Genomic DNA, 18,666 nt, shown 5'->3' on the forward strand with positions numbered 1-18,666 from the left:
CCACCTTTCCGTCCGAGAGTTTAGTGAGGCTTTTTACCGTTGCAGCTCCCCATGTCCGAACTGGGGATTTCTGGGTAGGGGCTTCGGGTGCGCATTACATTTTTGCCCAAGCGTCCAGTGCGGTTTCTGGTGCGCTCCGAAGTGGGGTTATTGGAGCGCATCAAAGGTGCGCAATGCTGGTGCGAACCCGGGAGCGCTCCGATGTGTGCTCCAAGGTGCGGCGTGCACGAAGTCCGAGCCCGGTTTGCCCCGGGTGCGCACCTCGCGTGCACCTTCGCCGGGGTGAGCACCTTGGTGTGCAGACCTTGGTTGGGTTGCGCGCCCTGGTGCGCACCAAGGAGCGCTCTGAAGTGTGCTCCAAGGTGCGGCGTGCACGAAGTCGGAGCCCGGTTTGCCCCGGGTGTGCACCTCGGGTGCGCACCTCGCGTGCACCTTCGCTGCGGTGGGCACCTTGGCTGGGTTGCGCGCCTTGGTGGGCACCATGCAGTGCACGAAGTCGGAGCCCGGATTGCCCCGGGCGCGCACCTCCGCCAGGGTGGGCACCTTGGTGCGCACAACTTGCCTGGGCTGCGCACCAGGAAGGGCTCAAGATGGCACCCGCGTTCCGTTTTTTTCACTATCTTTCAGAACGGAAATTTTAAAATCTCGTTTTTTTTTGCCTTTTCTGGAAATTAGTGAAGGCAGCGCATCAAAGGTGCGCAACGCTGGTGCGAACCTGGGAGCGCTCCGATGTGTGCTCCAAGGTGCGGCGTGCACGAAGTCGGACCCCGGTTTGCCCCGGGTGCGCACCTCGCGTGCACCTTGGTGCGCACACCTTGGCTGGGTTGCGCGCCCTGGTGGGCACCATGGTGCGCACCAAGGAGCGCTCCGAAGTGTGCTCCAAGGTGCGGCGTGCACGAAGTCGGAGCCCGGTTTGCCCCGGGTGCGCACCTCGCGTGCACCTTCGCCGCGGTGGGCACCATGGCGTGCACGAAGTCGGAGCCCGGTTTGCCCCGGGTGCGCACCTCGCGTGCACCTTCGCCGGGGTGGGCACCTTGGTGTGCAGACCTTGGCTGGGTTGCGCGCCCTGGTGGGCACCATGGTGCGCACCAAGGAGCGCTCCGAAGTGTGCTCCAAGGTGCGGCCTGCACGAAGTCGGAGCCCGGTTTGCCCCGGGTGTGCACCTCGGGTGGGCACCTTGGTGCGCATGCCTTGCCTGGGCTGCGCACCAGGGCGGGCTCAAGATGGCACCCGCGTTCCTTTTTTTTCACTATCTTTCAAAACGGAAATTTTAAAATCTCATTTTTTTTTGCCTTTTTCTGGAAATTAGTGAAGGCAGCGCATCAAAGGTGCGCACCTCGCTGCCCACCACGGTGCGCAACGCCGGTGGGCACCCGGGAGTGCTTCGAAGTGTGCTCCAAGGTGCTGCGTGCACGTTGTCGGAGCCCGGTTTGCCCCGGGTGCGCACCTCGCGTGCACCTTCGTCGGGGTGGGCACCTTGGCTGGGTTTGCCCCGGCTGCGCTCCGAAGCGGGGTTATTGGAGCGCCGCCTCTTTTTTTGTCGGAGCGTTTGGTGGGGTTTCTCGCATTGGCTCTTCCGAGGCCCGGTTGCCACCCTGGCGCGCACGAAGTCGGAAGTAGGGTTAATTGCCCGGGTGCGCACCTTTGCCAGGGTGGGCACCTTACCTGGGCTGCGCACCAGGGCGGGCTCAAGATGGCACGCGCGTTCCGTTTTTTTCACTATCTTTCAAAACGGAAATTTTAAAATCTCCTTTTTTTTTTGCCTTTTCTGGAAATTAGTGAAGGCAGCGCATCAAAGGTGCGCACCTCGCTGCCCACCTTGGTGTGCTCTGAGGTGCGCACCCGGGAGCGCTACGAAGTGTGCTCCAAGGTGCGGCGTGCACGTTGTCGGAGCCCGGTTTGCCCCGGGTGCGCACCTCGCCTGCACCTTGGCCGGGGTGGGCACCTTGGCTGGGTTTGCCCAGGGTGCGCTCCGAAGCGGGGTTACTGGAGCGCCCCCTCTTTTTTTGTCAGAGCGTTTGGTGGGGTTTCTCGCATTGGCTCTTCCCAGGCCCGGTTGTTGGGTGCGCTCCCACCCTGGCGCGCGCGAAGTTGGAAGTTGGGTTAATTGCCCGGGCGCGCACCTTCGCCAGGGTGGGCACCTTGGTGCGCACACCTTGGCTGGGCTGCGCACCAGGGCGGGCTCAAGATGGCACCAGCATTCCCTTTTTCTCACTATCTTTCAAAACGGAAATTTTAAAATCTCGTTTTTTTTTTGCCTTTTATGGAAATTAGTGAAGGCATCGCATCAAAGGTGCGCACCTCGCTGCCCACCTTGGTGTGCTCCGAGGTGCCCACCACGGTGCGCAACGCCGGTGCGAACCCGGGAGCGCCCCGATGTGTGCTCCAAGGTGCGGCGTGCACGAAGTCGGACCCCGGTTTGCCCCGGGTGCGCACCTCGCGTGCACCTTGGTGCGCACACCTTGGCTGGGTTGCGCGGCCTGGTGGGCACCATGGTGCGCACCAAGGAGCGCTCCGAAGTGTGCTCCAAGGTGCGGCGTGCACGAAGTCGGAGCCCGGTTTGCCCCGGGTACGCACCTCGCGTGCACCTTCGCCGGGGTGGGCACCTCGGCTGGGTTGCGCGCCCTGGTGCGCACCAAGGAGCGCTCCGAAGTGTGCTCCAAGGTGCGGCGTGCACGAAGTCGGAGCCCGGTTTGCCCCGGGTGCGCACCTTCGCCGCGGTGCGCACCATGGCGTGCACGAAGTCGGAGCCCGGTTTGCCCCGGGTGCGCACCTCGCGTGCACCTTCGGCGGGGTTGCGCGCCCTGGTGGGCACCATGGTGCGCACCAAGGAGCGCTCCGAAGTGTGCTCCAAGGTGCGGCGTGCACGAAGTCGGAGCCCGGTTTGCCCCGGGTGCGCACCTCGCGTGCACCTTCGGCGGGGTTGCGCGCCCTGGTGGGCACCATGGTGCACACCAAGGAGCGCTCCGAAGTGTGCTCCAAGGTGCGGCGTGCACGAAGTCGGAGCCCGGTTTGCCCCGGGTGCGCACCTCGCGTGCACCTTCGCCGCGGTGGGCACCATGGCGTGCACGAAGTCGGAGCCCGGTTTGCCCCGGGTGCGCACCTCGCGTGCACCTTCGCCGGGGTGGGCACCTCGGCTGGGTTGCGCGCCCTGGTGCGCACCAAGGAGCGCTCCGAAGTGTGCTCCAAGGTGCGGCGTGCACGAAGTCGGAGCCCGGTTTGCCCCGGGTGCGCACCTCGCGTGCACCTTCGCCAGGGTGGGCACCTCGGTGCGCACACCTTCTCAATGTTTTCTTGCCTTTTCTGGAAATTGGTGAAGGCAGCGCATCAAAGGTGCGCACCTCGGTGTGCTCCGAGGTGCGAACCCGAGAGCGCTCCGAGGTGCCCACGAAGTCGAAAGTCGGGTTAATTGCATTGTTTTCCCCGGGTGCGCTCCGAGGTGCGCAACATCGGCGCGCACCAAGGAGGGCTCCGAAGTGTGCTCCAAGGTGCGCACGATGGCGTGCACCTCTGGTGCGCACGATTCGGAGCTCGGTTTGACCGGGGTGCGCACACCTTGGCTGGGTTGCGCACCTTTTGTGCGCTCCAAGGTGCGCACGAAGTCGGAGCTCGGTTTGCCCCGGGTGCGCACCTTCGCCAGGGTGCGCACCTTGATGCGCACGCCTTGGCTGGGCTGCGCACCTTGGTGGGCGCCATGGTGCGCACCTTTCGTGCGCTCCAAGGTGCGCACGAAGTCGGAGCTCGGTTTGCCCCGGGTGCGCACCTTGGTGGGCGCCATGGTGCACTCCGAGGTGCCCAAGATTGGTGCGCACCAAGGAGCGCTCCGAAGTGCGCTCCAAGGTGCGCGCGAAGTCGAAAGTTGGGTTAATTGTCCGGTTTGCCTCGGGTGCGCACCTTGCGTGCACCTTCGCCAGGGTGGGCGCCTTGGTGCGCACACCTTGGCTGGGCTGCGCACACCTTGGCACCCGCGTTTCCTTCATTTTAAATTTTTTTTTTTTACAATCTCTCAAGTGGGAAATTCTATAATCTCAACTTTTTTTGCCTTTTCAGGAAACTTTTGAATGGAGCGCATCATTGGTGCGCTCCGAAGTGTGCTCCAAAGCTCTCTCCAGCTGCGTGCACCTGCCCCGGCCGCGCACCCGGCCCCGCCCAGCTTCGCTCACCTGTCCCGGGCGTCTGGTGCGGAACCTTAGAGTAAGAAACATCACCGTGCACCTTGGCCAACGTGCGCGACTCGACCGAGCGCGCACTGGCCGAGGTGCACACCGATTTCACCTGGGTGCGCGCGCAGCACCTCGGGCGCACCGGGGTGCGCGCACAACGCCCGGGTTGCACCGTGGCCTGTGTGCTCGGGGCGCCTCGGGTGCGCGCTCGGTGTCGCCCCCGCGCGCGCGGTAGTGCGGGCAGCGCACCCCGGCCCGGCCCGGCCCCGACGAGAACGCAAACGGGCAAAAGGTTTATTCAAATAGCATTGCGATGCCCGGCGAAAAACTAAAAAAGGGTGCAACACCGGGACTTCCCGGGAGGTCACCCATCCCAGTACTACTCCGGCCCAAGCGCGCTTAACTGCGGAGTTCTGATGGGATCCGGTGCACTAACGCTGGTATGATCGCACCCGTTATGAGCTTGTCGCAGTGTGTACTTAGCAAACCGCGACCCACGTGCGAATCCACCCCGGCCACCCACCCCCGTCGAGGTGCACACCCTCCCTCGCGAAGTGCGCCCCGTTCGCCAAGTGTGAGCCCTGCCCGGGTGCGCGCACCTTGCTAGGGCGTCGGGTGTGCACCCGGCCCGGCCTACGTGCGTGCACCTGTAGGGGGCGTCGTGTGCGTGCAGTGTCCCGTCTGCAACGCGGTGCCCACACACCACCTCGGGCGCAACGACCTGCGCTCACATGTGGGCCGAGTGCACCTTGGTGCATGTTCGGGGCGCCTCGGGTGCACGCTCGATCTTGCCCCGGTGCACCAAGGCGCTCGGTTTGCCCCGGGTGCGCACTTGGTGCAAGGTGGGCACCCAAAATAGGGATCAAGCACCAAAACACAAGTTTCGGGATGCAAAATGGGACCCAAGGACCACAAATGCGTTCCAAGACCCATGATGGGTCCACGAGAACAAAAATGTGTTCCGAGACTTAATAAACAAATATTGGGTTTTAGGAGAAGAAACATGCTCTGATGCCCAAAACGAGAATCGACCCCGAAAAGGCCACAGGCCAAAAGTGGGATGCGAGACAAAAAAAAATGGGACCCGAGGACCAAAATTGGGTTCCCAGGTCGAAGACAGGGCAACCGGACAAGAAACGACCTCTAAGGCTCGAAATGAGTCCCGACGACTAAAACTTGACAAGAAGCACCCATCAGGCACCCAACTCGACACCCATGGGATGCCGACCCACCCGGGCTTCCACCTAGCACACCTTGGCACCCACCCACCCTCGCACCCAACCTCGCACCCAACTTAGCACCTTTGAACCCACATTGGCACTCACCCTGACCCTGGCACCTTGGAACCCACATTGGCACTCACCTTGACCCTGGCACCCACCTTTGCACTCACCTTGGGACCCACCCTGGCTCCCACCTCGGCACCCACCCAGACACCCACCTTGGTTCCTTGGCACCCACCTTGGATCCTTGGCACCCACCCCGACACCCACCTTGGCACGCAACTTGGCTACTTGCCACCCACCTTGGCTCCTTGACGCCCACCCCGACAACCACCCCGTGACCTACCCTGGCTAGGGTTGGTGCACACCCACCCTGGTGCCCACCTTGGCACCCACCCTATGACCCACCTTGGCACGCACCTTAGTACCCACCCCGTTACCCACCCTAGGACCCACCCCGTGACCCACCTTGGCCAGGGTGGGTGCCTTGGTGCGCACAACTTGCCTGGGCTGCACACCAGGGCGGGCTCAAGATGGCACCCGCGTTCCGTTTTTTTCACTATCTTTCAAAACGGAAATTTTAAAATCTCATTTTTTTCTTTTTTTTGCCTTTTCTGGAAATTAGTGAAGGCAGCGCATCAAAGGTGCGCAATGCTGGTGCGAACCCGGGAGCGCTCCGATGTGTGCTCCAAGGTGCGGCGTGCACGAAGTCCGAGCCCGGTTTGCCCCGGGTGCGCACCTCGCGTGCACCTTCGCCGGGGTGAGCACCTTGGCTGGGTTGCGCGCCCTGGTGCGTACCAAGGAGCGCTCTGAAGTGTGCTCCAAGGTGCGGCGTGCACGAAGTCGGAGCCCGGTTTGCCCCGGGTGTGCACCTCGGGTGCGCACCTCGCGTGCACCTTCGCTGCGGTGGGCACCTTGGCTGGGTTGCGCGCCTTGGTGGGCACCATGCAGTGCACGAAGTCGGAGCCCGGTTTGCCCCGGGCGCGCACCTCCGCCAGGGTGGGCACCTTGGTGCGCACAACTTGCCTGGGCTGCGCATCAGGAAGGGCTCAAGATGGCACCCGCGTTCCGTTTTTTTCACTATCTTTCAGAACGGAAATTTTAAAATATCGTTTTTTTTTGCCTTTTCTGGAAATTAGTGAAGGCAGCGCATCAAAGGTGCGCAACGCTGGTGCGAACCTGGGAGCGCTCCGATGTGTGCTCCAAGGTGCGGCGTGCACGAAGTCGGAGCCCGGTTTGCCTCGGGTGCGCCCTGGTGGGCACCATGGTGCGCACCAAGGAGCGCTCCGAAGTGTGCTCCAAGGTGCGGCCTGCACGAAGTCGGAGCCCGGTTTGCCCCGGGTGTGCACCTCGGGTGGGCACCTTGGTGCGCATGCCTTGCCTGGGCTGCGCACCAGGGCGGGCTCAAGATGGCACCCGCGTTCCTTTTTTTTCACTATCTTTCAAAACGGAAATTTTAAAATCTCATTTTTTTTTGCCTTTTTCTGGAAATTAGTGAAGGCAGCGCATCAAAGGTGCGCACCTCGCTGCCCACCACGGTGCGCAACGCCGGTGGGCACCCGGGAGTGCTTCGAAGTGTGCTCCAAGGTGCTGCGTGCACGTTGTCGGAGCCCGGTTTGCCCCGGGTGCGCACCTCGCGTGCACCTTCGTCGGGGTGGGCACCTTGGCTTGGTTTGCCCCGGCTGCGCTCCGAAGCGGGGTTATTGGAGCGCCGCCTCTTTTTTTGTCGGAGCGTTTGGTGGGGTTTCTCGCATTGGCTCTTCCGAGGCCCGGTTGCCACCCTGGCGCGCACGAAGTCGGAAGTAGGGTTAATTGCCCGGGTGCGCACCTTTGCCAGGGTGGCACCTTACCTGGGCTGCGCACCAGGGCGGGCTCAAGATGGCACGCGCGTTCCGTTTTTTTCACTATCTTTCAAAACGGAAATTTTAAAATCTCCTTTTTTTTTTGCCTTTTCTGGAAATTAGTGAAGGCAGCGCATCAAAGGTGCGCACCTCGCTGCCCACCTTGGTGTGCTCTGAGGTGCGCACCCGGGAGCGCTACGAAGTGTGCTCCAAGGTGCGGCGTGCACGTTGTCGGAGCCCGGTTTGCCCCGGGTGCGCACCTCGCCTGCACCTTGGCCGGGGTGGGCACCTTGGCTGGGTTTGCCCAGGGTGCGCTCCGAAGCGGGGTTACTGGAGCGCCCCCTCTTTTTTTGTCAGAGAGTTTGGTGGGGTTTCTCGCATTGGCTCTTCCCAGGCCCGGTTGTTGGGTGCGCTCCCACCCTGGCGCGCGCGAAGTTGGAAGTTGGGTTAATTGCCCGGGCGCGCACCTTCGCCAGGGTGGGCACCTTGGTGCGCAAACCTTGGCTGGGCTGCGCACCAGGGCGGGCTCAAGATGGCACCAGCATTCCCTTTTTCTCACTATCTTTCAAAACGGAAATTTTAAAATCTCGTTTTTTTTTTGCCTTTTATGGAAATTAGTGAAGGCATCGCATCAAAGGTGCGCACCTCGCTGCCCACCTTGGTGTGCTCCGAGGTGCCCACCACGGTGCGCAACGCCGGTGCGAACCCGGGAGCGCCCCGATGTGTGCTCCAAGGTGCGGCGTGCACGAAGTCGGACCCCGGTTTGCCCCGGGTGCGCACCTCGCGTGCACCTTGGTGCGCACACCTTGGCTGGGTTGCGCGGCCTGGTGGGCACCATGGTGCGCACCAAGGAGCGCTCCGAAGTGTGCTCCAAGGTGCGGCGTGCACGAAGTCGGAGCCCGGTTTGCCCCGGGTGCGCACCTTCGCCGCGGTGGGCACCATGGCGTGCACGAAGTCGGAGCCCGGTTTGCCCCGGGTGCGCACCTCGCGTGCACCTTCGCCGGGGTGGGCACCTCGGCTGGGTTGCGCGCCCTGGTGCGCACCAAGGAGCGCTCTGAAGTGTGCTCCAAGGTGCGGCGTGCACGAAGTCGGAGCCCGGTTTGCCCCGGGTGTGCACCTCGGGTGCGCACCTCGCGTGCACCTTCGCTGCGGTGGGCACCTTGGCTGGGTTGCGCGCCTTGGTGGGCACCATGCAGTGCACGAAGTCGGAGCCCGGATTGCCCCGGGCGCGCACCTCCGCCAGGGTGGGCACCTTGGTGCGCACAACTTGCCTGGGCTGCGCACCAGGAAGGGCTCAAGATGGCACCCGCGTTCCGTTTTTTTCACTATCTTTCAGAACGGAAATTTTAAAATCTCGTTTTTTTTTGCCTTTTCTGGAAATTAGTGAAGGCAGCGCATCAAAGGTGCGCAACGCTGGTGCGAACCTGGGAGCGCTCCGATGTGTGCTCCAAGGTGCGGCGTGCACGAAGTCGGACCCCGGTTTGCCCCGGGTGCGCACCTCGCGTGCACCTTGGTGCGCACACCTTGGCTGGGTTGCGCGCCCTGGTGGGCACCATGGTGCGCACCAAGGAGCGCTCCGAAGTGTGCTCCAAGGTGCGGCGTGCACGAAGTCGGAGCCCGGTTTGCCCCGGGTGCGCACCTCGCGTGCACCTTCGCCGCGGTGGGCACCATGGCGTGCACGAAGTCGGAGCCCGGTTTGCCCCGGGTGCGCACCTCGCGTGCACCTTCGCCGGGGTGGGCACCTTGGTGTGCAGACCTTGGCTGGGTTGCGCGCCCTGGTGGGCACCATGGTGCGCACCAAGGAGCGCTCCGAAGTGTGCTCCAAGGTGCGGCCTGCACGAAGTCGGAGCCCGGTTTGCCCCGGGTGTGCACCTCGGGTGGGCACCTTGGTGCGCATGCCTTGCCTGGGCTGCGCACCAGGGCGGGCTCAAGATGGCACCCGCGTTCCTTTTTTTTCACTATCTTTCAAAACGGAAATTTTAAAATCTCATTTTTTTTTGCCTTTTTCTGGAAATTAGTGAAGGCAGCGCATCAAAGGTGCGCACCTCGCTGCCCACCACGGTGCGCAACGCCGGTGGGCACCCGGGAGTGCTTCGAAGTGTGCTCCAAGGTGCTGCGTGCACGTTGTCGGAGCCCGGTTTGCCCCGGGTGCGCACCTCGCGTGCACCTTCGTCGGGGTGGGCACCTTGGCTGGGTTTGCCCCGGCTGCGCTCCGAAGCGGGGTTATTGGAGCGCCGCCTCTTTTTTTGTCGGAGCGTTTGGTGGGGTTTCTCGCATTGGCTCTTCCGAGGCCCGGTTGCCACCCTGGCGCGCACGAAGTCGGAAGTAGGGTTAATTGCCCGGGTGCGCACCTTTGCCAGGGTGGGCACCTTACCTGGGCTGCGCACCAGGGCGGGCTCAAGATGGCACGCGCGTTCCGTTTTTTTCACTATCTTTCAAAACGGAAATTTTAAAATCTCCTTTTTTTTTTGCCTTTTCTGGAAATTAGTGAAGGCAGCGCATCAAAGGTGCGCACCTCGCTGCCCACCTTGGTGTGCTCTGAGGTGCGCACCCGGGAGCGCTACGAAGTGTGCTCCAAGGTGCGGCGTGCACGTTGTCGGAGCCCGGTTTGCCCCGGGTGCGCACCTCGCCTGCACCTTGGCCGGGGTGGGCACCTTGGCTGGGTTTGCCCAGGGTGCGCTCCGAAGCGGGGTTACTGGAGCGCCCCCTCTTTTTTTGTCAGAGCGTTTGGTGGGGTTTCTCGCATTGGCTCTTCCCAGGCCCGGTTGTTGGGTGCGCTCCCACCCTGGCGCGCGCGAAGTTGGAAGTTGGATTAATTGCCCGGGCGCGCACCTTCGCCAGGGTGGGCACCTTGGTGCGCACACCTTGGCTGGGCTGCGCACCAGGGCGGGCTCAAGATGGCACCAGCATTCCCTTTTTCTCACTATCTTTCAAAACGGAAATTTTAAAATCTCGTTTTTTTTTTGCCTTTTATGGAAATTAGTGAAGGCATCGCATCAAAGGTGCGCACCTCGCTGCCCACCTTGGTGTGCTCCGAGGTGCCCACCACGGTGCGCAACGCCGGTGCGAACCCGGGAGCGCCCCGATGTGTGCTCCAAGGTGCGGCGTGCACGAAGTCGGACCCCGGTTTGCCCCGGGTGCGCACCTCGCGTGCACCTTGGTGCGCACACCTTGGCTGGGTTGCGCGGCCTGGTGGGCACCATGGTGCGCACCAAGGAGCGCTCCGAAGTGTGCTCCAAGGTGCGGCGTGCACGAAGTCGGAGCCCGGTTTGCCCCGGGTACGCACCTCGCGTGCACCTTCGCCGGGGTGGGCACCTCGGCTGGGTTGCGCGCCCTGGTGCGCACCAAGGAGCGCTCCGAAGTGTGCTCCAAGGTGCGGCGTGCACGAAGTCGGAGCCCGGTTTGCCCCGGGTGCGCACCTTCGCCGCGGTGCGCACCATGGCGTGCACGAAGTCGGAGCCCGGTTTGCCCCGGGTGCGCACCTCGCGTGCACCTTCGGCGGGGTTGCGCGCCCTGGTGGGCACCATGGTGCGCACCAAGGAGCGCTCCGAAGTGTGCTCCAAGGTGCGGCGTGCACGAAGTCGGAGCCCGGTTTGCCCCGGGTGCGCACCTCGCGTGCACCTTCGGCGGGGTTGCGCGCCCTGGTGGGCACCATGGTGCGCACCAAGGAGCGCTCCGAAGTGTGCTCCAAGGTGCGGCGTGCACGAAGTCGGAGCCCGGTTTGCCCCGGGTGCGCACCTCGCGTGCACCTTCGCCGCGGTGGGCACCATGGCGTGCACGAAGTCGGAGCCCGGTTTGCCCCGGGTGCGCACCTCGCGTGCACCTTCGCCGGGGTGGGCACCTCGGCTGGGTTGCGCGCCCTGGTGCGCACCAAGGAGCGCTCCGAAGTGTGCTCCAAGGTGCGGCGTGCACGAAGTCGGAGCCCGGTTTGCCCCGGGTGCGCACCTCGCGTGCACCTTCGCCAGGGTGGGCACCTCGGTGCGCACACCTTCTCAATGTTTTCTTGCCTTTTCTGGAAATTGGTGAAGGCAGCGCATCAAAGGTGCGCACCTCGGTGTGCTCCGAGGTGCGAACCCGAGAGCGCTCCGAGGTGCCCACGAAGTCGAAAGTCGGGTTAATTGCATTGTTTTCCCCGGGTGCGCTCCGAGGTGCGCAACATCGGCGCGCACCAAGGAGGGCTCCGAAGTGTGCTCCAAGGTGCGCACGATGGCGTGCACCTCTGGTGCGCACGATTCGGAGCTCGGTTTGACCGGGGTGCGCACACCTTGGCTGGGTTGCGCACCTTTTGTGCGCTCCAAGGTGCGCACGAAGTCGGAGCTCGGTTTGCCCCGGGTGCGCACCTTCGCCAGGGTGCGCACCTTGATGCGCACGCCTTGGCTGGGCTGCGCACCTTGGTGGGCGCCATGGTGCGCACCTTTCGTGCGCTCCAAGGTGCGCACGAAGTCGGAGCTCGGTTTGCCCCGGGTGCGCACCTTGGTGGGCGCCATGGTGCACTCCGAGGTGCCCAAGATTGGTGCGCACCAAGGAGCGCTCCGAAGTGCGCTCCAAGGTGCGCGCGAAGTCGAAAGTTGGGTTAATTGTCCGGTTTGCCTCGGGTGCGCACCTTGCGTGCACCTTCGCCAGGGTGGGCGCCTTGGTGCGCACACCTTGGCTGGGCTGCGCACACCTTGGCACCCGCGTTTCCTTCATTTTAAATTTTTTTTTTTTACAATCTCTCAAGTGGGAAATTCTATAATCTCAACTTTTTTTGCCTTTTCAGGAAACTTTTGAATGGAGCGCATCATTGGTGCGCTCCGAAGTGTGCTCCAAAGCTCTCTCCAGCTGCGTGCACCTGCCCCGGCCGCGCACCCGGCCCCGCCCAGCTTCGCTCACCTGTCCCGGGCGTCTGGTGCGGAACCTTAGAGTAAGAAACATCACCGTGCACCTTGGCCAACGTGCGCGACTCGACCGAGCGCGCACTGGCCGAGGTGCACACCGATTTCACCTGGGTGCGCGCGCAGCACCTCGGGCGCACCGGGGTGCGCGCACAACGCCCGGGTTGCACCGTGGCCTGTGTGCTCGGGGTGCCTCGGGTGCGCGCTCGGTGTCGCCCCCGCGCGCGCGGTAGTGCGGGCAGCGCACCCCGGCCCGGCCCGGCCCCGACGAGAACGCAAACGGGCAAAAGGTTTATTCAAATAGCATTGCGACGCCCGGCGAAAAACTAAAAAAGGGTGCAACACCGGGACTTCCCGGGAGGTCACCCATCCCAGTACTACTCCGGCCCAAGCGCGCTTAACTGCGGAGTTCTGATGGGATCCGGTGCACTAATGCTGGTATGATCGCACCCGTTATGAGCTTGTCGCAGTGTGTACTTAGCAAACCGCGACCCACGTGCGAATCCACCCCGGCCACCCACCCCCGTCGAGGTGCACACCCTCCCTCGCGAAGTGCGCCCCGTTCGCCAAGTGTGAGCCCTGCCCGGGTGCGCGCACCTTGCTAGGGCGTCGGGTGTGCACCCGGCCCGGCCTACGTGCGTGCACCTGGAGGGGGCGTCGTGTGCGTGCAGTGTCCCGTCTGCAACGCGGTGCCCACACACCACCTCGGGCGCAACGACCTGCGCTCACATGTGGGCCGAGTGCACCTTGGTGCATGTTCGGGGCGCCTCGGGTGCACGCTCGATCTTGCCCCGGTGCACCAAGGCGCTCGGTTTGCCCCGGGTGCGCACTTGGTGCAAGGTGGGCACCCAAAATAGGGATCAAGCACCAAAACACAAGTTTCGGGATGCAAAATGGGACCCAAGGACCACAAATGCGTTCCAAGACCCATGATGGGTCCACGAGAACAAAAATGTGTTCCGAGACTTAATAAACAAATATTGGGTTTTAGGAGAAGAAACATGCTCTGATGCCCAAAACGAGAATCGACCCCGAAAAGGCCACAGGCCAAAAGTGGGATGCGAGACAAAAAAAAATGGGACCCGAGGACCAAAATTGGGTTCCCAGGTCGAAGACAGGGCAACCGGACAAGAAACGACCTCTAAGGCTCGAAATGAGTCCCGACGACTAAAACTTGACAAGAAGCACCCATCAGGCACCCAACTCGACACCCATGGGATGCCGACCCACCCGGGCTTCCACCTAGCACACCTTGGCACCCACCCACCCTCGCACCCAACCTCGCACCCAACTTAGCACCTTTGAACCCACATTGGCACTCACCCTGACCCTGGCACCTTGGAACCCACATTGGCACTCACCTTGACCCTGGCACCCACCTTTGCACTCACCTTGGGACCCACCCTGGCTCCCACCTCGGCACCCACCCAGACACCCACCTTGGTTCCTTGGCACCCACCTTGGATCCTTGGCACCCACCCCGACACCCACCTTGGCACGCAACTTGGCTACTTGCCACCCACCTTGGCTCCTTGACGCCCACCCCGACAACCACCCCGTGACCTACCCTGGCTAGGGTTGGTGCACACCCACCCTGGTGCCCACCTTGGCACCCACCCTATGACCCACCTTGGCACGCACCTTAGTACCCACCCCGTTACCCACCCTAGGACCCACCCCGTGACCCACCTTGGCCAGGGTGGGTGCACCCACCCTGGTGCCCACCTTGGCACCCACCCATCCTAGCACCCAGCCTGTGACCGGGCTTGGAACCCAACCTTGCACCCGCACCCGTCTTGGCCAGTGTGGGTGCGCACCCATCCTGGCACCCACGTTGTGACACACCCTTTAACCCACGCACCCTAGCACCCACGTTGGCACCCACCTTGGAACCCAACCTAGCAACTTGGCACCCACCCCGTGACCCACCTTGGCATCCACCATAGCAGTCGCCGACTTGGCACCCACCTCGGCACCCACCTTGACACTTGTGGACCCACCTTGCCACTCACCCTAGCATCGACCCATCCTAGCACCCACCCTGGCACCTTTGCACCCTAGCACTCACCCATCCTAGCACCTAACCTGTGACCCACCTTGACACTCACCCTCGCACCCACCTTGGAACCCAACCTAGCACCCACCCACCCTGACACCAACCCTAGCACCTACCCACCCTTGCACCCACCCTGTGACCCATCTTGGCACCCACCCATCCTACCACTCAACCTATCACCCACCTTCTCACCCACCTTGGCATCCACCTTAGCACCCACCCACACTGGCACCTTGGCACCCACCTCGGGCAAGGTGGGTGCACACCCACCCTGGCACCCAATTTAGAACCCACCGAGCATGTTACCCACCTTGGCACCCACATTGCAGCCCACCCTAGTACCCACCCTATGACCCACATTGGCATCCACACCCTAGCACCCAGGCACCTCGACACCCGCCTTGACACCCACCCTAGCACTGAACCTGTGACCCACCTTGGAACTCACCCTAGAACCCACCCACCCTGTGAACCACCTTGGCATCCACCTTAGCACCCACCCACCTTGGCACCCACTCTAGCACTCACCCATCCTAACACCCAACTTGTTACCCACCTTGGCACCCGCCCTCGCGTCCACCTTGAAACCCACCCTAGCACCCACCCACGCAGGAGCCCACCTTGGCACCCAACCTAACACCCACGCATCCTGGCACCCAACTTGTGACCCACCTTGGAACCCACCCTAGTACCCACCTTTGAACCCACTATATCACCAACCCACCTTGGCACCCACCCTATGACCCTCTTTGGAATCCACCCTAGCACGCACCCACCCTGGCACCCACCATGGAGCGCACCCTAGCACCCACCCACCTCGGCACGCACCTCAACACCCACCTTGGTGTGCGCACTGCGCCAACCTCTCAAAGACCCTATGTGGTGCGCTCCAAAGTGTACACCTTTGGTGCGCTCCAAGGTGCGCACCTTTGGTGCACACCGAGGTGCACACCAAAGTGTGCACCGAGGTGAGCACCAAAGTGCACTCCAGGGTGCACACCAAGGCGTGCACCTTTGGTGCGGTCAATGCAAACGAATTCGGAAGTTGGGGTCGATGTCCTAATCGCTGCTGCAGACTACACGTATGAGAATCGGACAAATAGCTTTATATAGGGGAGGTGTTGCGTTTGATGGGTCGACTCCCCTGGTTGTGTGCACTGCACCAACTTCAAAGACCCTGTCTTGTTTAAGAAGTCAAAAGTTGGGGTGGATGTCCTAATCATTGCTGCAGTCTACGCATGTATGAGAATCAGACAAATAGCTTATATAGGGGAGGTGTTGCATTCGGTGGGTTGACTCCCCTGGTTGTGCGCACTGCGCCAACCTCAAAGACCCCGCATAGCAGAAGAAGTCGGAAGTCGGATTTTGGTGAGCACCAAGGCGTGCACCTTTGGTGCGGTCAACGCAGACGAATTCAGAAGTTGGGGTGGATGTCCTAATCGTTGTTGCAGGCTACACATGTATGAGAATCAGACAAATAGCTTATATAGGGGAGGTGTTGGGTTTGATGGGTCAACTCCCTTGGTTGTGCGCATTACGCCAACCTCAAAGACCTTGTTTTCGTTAAGAAGTCAAAAGTTGGGGTCAATGTCCTAATGGCTCCTGCAGGCTACACATGTATGAGAATCGGACAAATAGCTTATATAGGGGAGGTGTTGGGTTTGATGGGTCGACTCCCCTGGTTGTGCGCATTACGTCAACCTCAAAGACCTTGTTTTCGTTAAGAAGTCAAAAGTTGGGGTCGATGTCCTAATTGCTCCTGTAGACTACACATGTATGAGAATCAGACAAATAGCTTATATAGGGGAGGTGTTGGGTTTGATGGGTTGACTCCCCTAGTTGTTCGCATTACACCAACCTCAAAGACCTTGTTTTCGTTTAGAAGCCGAAAGTTGGGGTCGATGTCCTAATTGCTCCTGCAGGCTACGCATGTATGAGAATCAGACAAATAGCTTATATAGGGGAGGTGTTGGGTTTGATGGGTCGACTCCCCTGGTTGTGCGCATTGTGCCAACCTCAAAGACCCTGCATTGCGGATGAAGTCGAAAGTCAGAGTTTGGTGTGCTACAAGGTGTGGTCGAAGGTGCTCACCTAGGTGTGCACCTTTGGAGCACAGGAAAAGTGCCCTCCAAAAGTGCGCACCTTTGGAGTGCACAAAAGTGCCCTCCAAAAGTGCGCACCTTTGGAGCGCAGAAAAGTGCCCTCCAAAAGTGCGCACCTTTGGAGCGCAGAAAAGTGCCCTCCAAAAAGTGCCCTCCAAAAGTGCGCACCTTTGGAGCGCAGAAAAGTGCCCTCCAAAAAGTGCCCTCCAAAAGTGCGCACCTTTGGAGCGCAGAAAAGTGCCCTCCAAAAAGTGCCCTCCAAAAGTGCGCACCTTTGGAGCGCAGAAAAGTGCCCTCCAAAAAGTGCCCTCCAAAAGTGCGCACCTTTGGAGCGCAGAAAAGTGCCCTCCAAAAAGTGCCCTCCAAAAGTGCGCACCTTTGGAGCGCAGAAAAGTGCCCTCCAAAAAGTGCCCTCCAAAAGTGCGCACCTTTGGAGCGCAGAAAAGTGCCCTCCAAAAAGTGCCCTCCAAAAGTGCGCACCTTTGGAGCGCAGAAAAGTGCCCTCCAAAAAGTGCCCTCCAAAAGTGCGCACCTTTGGAGCGCAGAAAAGTGCCCTCCAAAAGTGCGCACTTTTGGTGCGCACCAAGGCGCTGGTTCGGTCGTTGCAGGCGAGTTCGGAAGTTGGGGTCGATGTCCTGAGCGGAGGTGCAAACTACACAGGTGTCGGAATCGGACAAATAGCTTATATAGGGGAGGTGTATGCTTCGATGGGTCGACTCCCCAGGTTGAGCGCACCGCGCCAACCTCAAAGACCCTACGGTATGGATGAAGTCGGAAGTTGGGTCCGATGACCGATTCGATTAGTAGGTATGCTCATGAGGTCGGAATTTGGGTCCGATGACCTGCCATGTGCAGGAAGGCGAATGTTGACACTGTGCGTTGCAAGGTGCACACCAAGGCGCTGGTGCGGTCTTTTTAGTCGAGTTCGGAAGTTGGGGTCGATGTCCTGATCGGAGGTGCAAGCTACACAGGTGTGGGAATCGGACAAATAGCTTATATAGGGGAGGTGTATGCTTCGTTGGGTCGACTCCCCGGGTTGAGCGCACCGCGCCAACCTCAAAGACCCTACGGTATGGATGAAGTCGGAAGTTGGGTCCGATGACCGATTCGATATGTAGGCATACTCGCGAGGTCGGAATTTGGGTCCGATGACCTGCCACGTGCAGGAAGGCGAATGTTGGCACTGTGCGTTGCAAGGTGCGCACCAAGGCGCTGGTTCGGTCGTTGGAGGCGAGTTCGGAAGTTGGGGTCGATGTCTTGATCGGAGGTGCAAACTACACAGGTGTGGGAATCGGACAAATAGCTTATATAGGGGAGGTGTATGCTTCGTTGGGTCGACTCCCCGGGTTGAGCGCACCGCGCCAACCTCAAAGACCCTACGGTATGGATGAAGTCGGAAGTTGGGTCCGATGACCGATTCGATATGTAGGCATACTCGCGAGGTCGGAATTTGGGTCCGATGACCTGCCATGTGCAGGAAGGCGAATGTTGGGACTGTGCGTCGCAAGGTGCGCACCAAGGCGCTGGTGCCGTCGTTGCAGTCGAGTTCGGAAGTTGGGGTCGATGTCCTGGTCAGAGGTGCAAACTACACAGGTGTGGGAATCGGACAAATAGCTTATATAGGGGAGGTGTATGCTTCGATGGGTCGACTCCCTGGGTTGAGCGCACCGCGCCAACCTCAAAGACCCTACAGTATGGATGAAGTCGGAAGTTGGGTCCGATGACCGATTCGATACGTAGGCATATTGGCGAGGTCTGAATTTGTGTCCGATGACCTGCCATGCGCAGGAAGGCGGAATTTGGGTCCGATGACCGAGTTGATGGCGTGCCATGCGCAGAAAGGCGGAATTTGGGTCCGATGACCGAGTTGATGTTGATGGCCCGCCATGCACAGGAAGGCGGAATTTGGGTCCGATGACCGATTTGAAGGCGTGCCATACGCAAAAAGGCGGAGTTTGGGTCCGATGACCGAGTTGATATTGATGGCCCGCCATGCGCAGGAAGGCGGAATTTGGGTCCGATGACCTGACATACGCATGGAGTCCGACTCGGGGGCCGATGTTCGATTCGATGACTTGCATTGTGGGTAAAGTCGGAAGTTGTGGTCTTTGACCCGATTCGATGACCAGACTTCGGCTGCTTGAGAATCGGACAAATAACTTATATAGGGGAGGTAGTGTTCTCGAGCATCCTCCCCCCGTGCCCGTTTATGTCGATTGATGCTGGTGCTCGACTGGTTGGAGCGCTCGGATGCAAAAATCTTGCACCAGGATTTATCGATTGTGATGGACACGGCAAGTCTCCTGATTGCTATGCAGGAGCTCATCGTGAATCTCTATGCGGCCTTGGTATGGACTCGACCTGCGGAATGGTTCGGCAATGGTAGTCGCTCCAACACGTCCTTGCA

At 61.0% G+C, this 18,666-nt stretch overlaps 2 non-coding genes across 2 annotated transcripts; both read right to left on the bottom strand.

The window, feature by feature from the left end:
• Positions 1 to 4,498: 4,498 nt before the first annotated feature.
• Positions 4,499 to 4,617, bottom strand: LOC131864001 (5S ribosomal RNA). Its single transcript, XR_009362893.1, has one exon. It is a non-coding gene; the product is annotated as a 5S ribosomal RNA (ribosomal RNA).
• A 7,817-nt stretch (positions 4,618 to 12,434) lies between these two features.
• On the bottom strand, positions 12,435 to 12,553 carry LOC131864016 (5S ribosomal RNA). The gene has a single exon (XR_009362908.1). It is a non-coding gene; the product is annotated as a 5S ribosomal RNA (ribosomal RNA).
• Positions 12,554 to 18,666: the final 6,113 nt, after the last annotated feature.

The sequence above is a fragment of the Cryptomeria japonica genome, unplaced genomic scaffold (assembly GCF_030272615.1).
Source record: "Cryptomeria japonica unplaced genomic scaffold, Sugi_1.0 HiC_scaffold_74, whole genome shotgun sequence".
Lineage (NCBI taxonomy): Eukaryota > Viridiplantae > Streptophyta > Pinopsida > Cupressales > Cupressaceae > Cryptomeria > Cryptomeria japonica.